The sequence below is a fragment of the Frankliniella occidentalis genome, unplaced genomic scaffold (assembly GCF_000697945.3).
Source record: "Frankliniella occidentalis isolate FOCC.00 unplaced genomic scaffold, Focc_3.1 Scaffold19, whole genome shotgun sequence".
NCBI lineage: Eukaryota > Metazoa > Arthropoda > Insecta > Thysanoptera > Thripidae > Frankliniella > Frankliniella occidentalis.
The window spans coordinates 1378696-1381577 of NW_026267149.1; the positions used below are offsets into that span (position 1 = coordinate 1378696).

Genomic DNA, 2882 nt, shown 5'->3' on the forward strand with positions numbered 1-2882 from the left:
CTCCACGCCCCGACTCTCCCGGCCACGCCCGAGTGGAGAGGATGGGATGGACCGACCTGACCGGACCAGACCCGACCAGACCAACCCCCCCCCCCCCCCACAGTGGTTCGGCAACCCCCTTTTTGCGGGAAAAACCCTCTCCCGTCCGCGAATCGTGATCACATCACTTCACACTTGGTGTGATGTCTGTTTGAATGCCTGAAAACTCAAATTTAGCTTCAGGGGTCAAAAGAGAAGACCTGGATGGACTCTATGGCTCCGTATCACAGTGGGACAAAAAAGTCAAAAGTGCACAAAAAATAATTTTTCAATCGAAATCGATTTGGATGGTCAAGAACAACATACAACCCGAGCCGATCACGATTTGGACGCACCACGGCCTTTCTAGCAGTGTTTAAAGCATGAAAATGGCCAAAAAAGCCATTTATTGTTAATTTACGCACCTGGCAGGAACCGGCCGAGGTGATATTTGGATTCCTCGTGAAAATTCGATTCAGAACCAACAGGAAAATCCGTGGCATTTTCAATAGGCGATTTTTAGACGAATTTTTAAGTGTCAAAATGCATGAAAATTACCTGAAATGCAAAATATCACCAGTTACCCAGCTCGCAGAAATCAGACAAGGTAATTTTCGGATTCCTTGTGAAAATTCACTTCAGAAACATTAATAGAAAGCGTGGCACTTTCAAATGCTGATTTTTTGACGAATTTTAAAGTGTGACTTTCGAGCGATTTTCGGTCATTTTGACACTTCCGCGTATCCAGAATGCAATTTCTCCAAAAGTGTGTGTTTAAGGGGTACATGGACTTCAAAGAGTCATTTAGGTTGAAAAATTAATGTTATGAATTTTTTGAATCATTTTTCCGGTTTTGACCGCTTCAGACAGGTTTTGACCAATTTTGGCAAGTATTACGTATTTTGACAGCTATTGACCTATTTTGACAGGTATTAACTGGTTTTGACAAGTTCTGACAAGTTTTGACAAGTTGACAAATTTTGACCGATTTCGACAGGTCGAGACCGATTTTGTCAACTTTTGACAAGTTTTGACAGGTTTTGACCGACTTAGACAGGTCTCGACAGGTCTCGACCGATTTCGACAGGTTTTGACAGGTTTCGACCGATTTCGACAGGCTTCGAAAGATTTTGACAGGTTTTTGCCAATTTTGACCAAAGTATGCACACTTATGCAAGATAGGACTTACTGGAATTTTGCTATAACGAACAAGGTTTCGCACCTTGGGAGCGTCTCTGCGCCCACTCGGAACCACGAAATACAAGCTCAGCACGCCTGAAAACCGCCGCATACCACGTCTGTTGTAAATGGGTCCACTAACGGCGAAGTCAACAATAGTGCGGGACAGCCAGGCCCAAGGCCCAGGGGTGTTTTATGCGTACAGTACTAGCTACGGGAAGCTCTGGATGGCCGAAAAGTGAATATGCGCAACTTTGCGCAGGTCCACCGTGTTCCCCACACTTCAAAGCATATGTTCCGCAGTGAGTCGGTGCTGGGTCGCATTGAATGCGATTGAAGCGAGTAAAAAAGGGATGTAAACAGAAAACTTTTAAGGGGGCAGACCTGTGAAACGCAAGGGTTTGGGAAAATAGCAACTACAAGAAAACGAAGAATCGTATAGCTTTCAACGAACGATATTTAGAAAGAGCAAGGATTAAGCTACGTTTTGATGTATACAAAGTCTGCTTACTTCTCCGGGAACATGCTCTTCTTTGTCTCGAAGTGGAGGGTTACGGGCCTTTACCGTGTGCAGGATTGCGCGACAACGGATGGACCTACGGCATCGACAAAAATACTCATTTACTCTTAAAAGATGTAGCTTTCGTTTGACGAGAGCGATTTCGAAATTTTTATTTTTAAGTGTGTGAAAAAAATTCCCAAAGTTTGGGTAACTTGAATTTGGGTAAAAATTGGGTACTTTATCCCCTATTTCGGTACTTTAGAAATGAGATATCAAAAATCGCTCTCGTCAAACGAAAGGTACATATCTAGGCTACAACTAGGCGAAGTGGCTAGGCTGTAGCTCAAAAACTGTGGCCTGGAGGCTGCACACGGTAACGCAAAACAGAAGTGGGAGAAAAACGCCTTTTAAGTTTTCACTACCAATGTGCAACGACGAACTAAAAGCCGGGGCGACTTTCTGTACTGGTCCTAATAGATACCGGGGCTCTGGAAGACTCCTTCCTCGTCGTGTGTCCTGTCCTGAGCGGCTAGGCGAGCCCTAGCGGTCCAGCCACCCGGCCGCCTGCAGCACGTTTTTGGCTCTCCTGAGAGCAATTTTTCGAATTTCGACATCCGCTCTTCGGCATTAGAAAGAGGAAAGATCAAAGAATTTTTTGAAGCGATAAAAAAAAAAAGAATTTTTTAAATGATTTTCACAGGTCTGCCCCCTTAAGCAATTTCACCTAAATTATCGACTTTAAATCGAGTCAGGAGTAGCCACTATAGGTCAGGCGAGTAGTGTTATGTTAAATGCAAGTACATTAACTCTGGAGAGCGATAGGGAATGCCTGGGGTTAGTTTAAACCCCGATTCAGAGGCAATTTTAGCAAATTTTGAAAATGACTAAATTTCTCATTGTTCTATCTTTGCACTGCCATAGCTCCCAAACGAAAGGTCTCAGGTCAAAATCCTCTTAGGACTTGTTACTTTGGACACTTTTGAACCCATTCTGACCGCCAATAACCCTATCCGCCATTTAAGAGTTTTTCCCGCAAAAAGGGGGTTGCCAAACCACTGTGCCCCCCCCCTCACCGCCACGACGGGAGCAGCCGCGGTCCTCCACCGCAACCATTATGGGCCATTTCCGTAATGTCGTGTTTTCATTCACGAGCAACGGCACGCGCCGACCAAGCCCCCCCCCC

General features: G+C 45.0%; 1 protein-coding gene across 1 annotated transcript in view; it reads right to left on the bottom strand.

Moving 5' to 3' along the window:
• Nucleotides 1-2882, bottom strand: part of LOC113207092 (metabotropic glutamate receptor) — a 90818-nt gene that overhangs the window by 17448 nt on the left and 70488 nt on the right. The window lies entirely within an intron of this gene.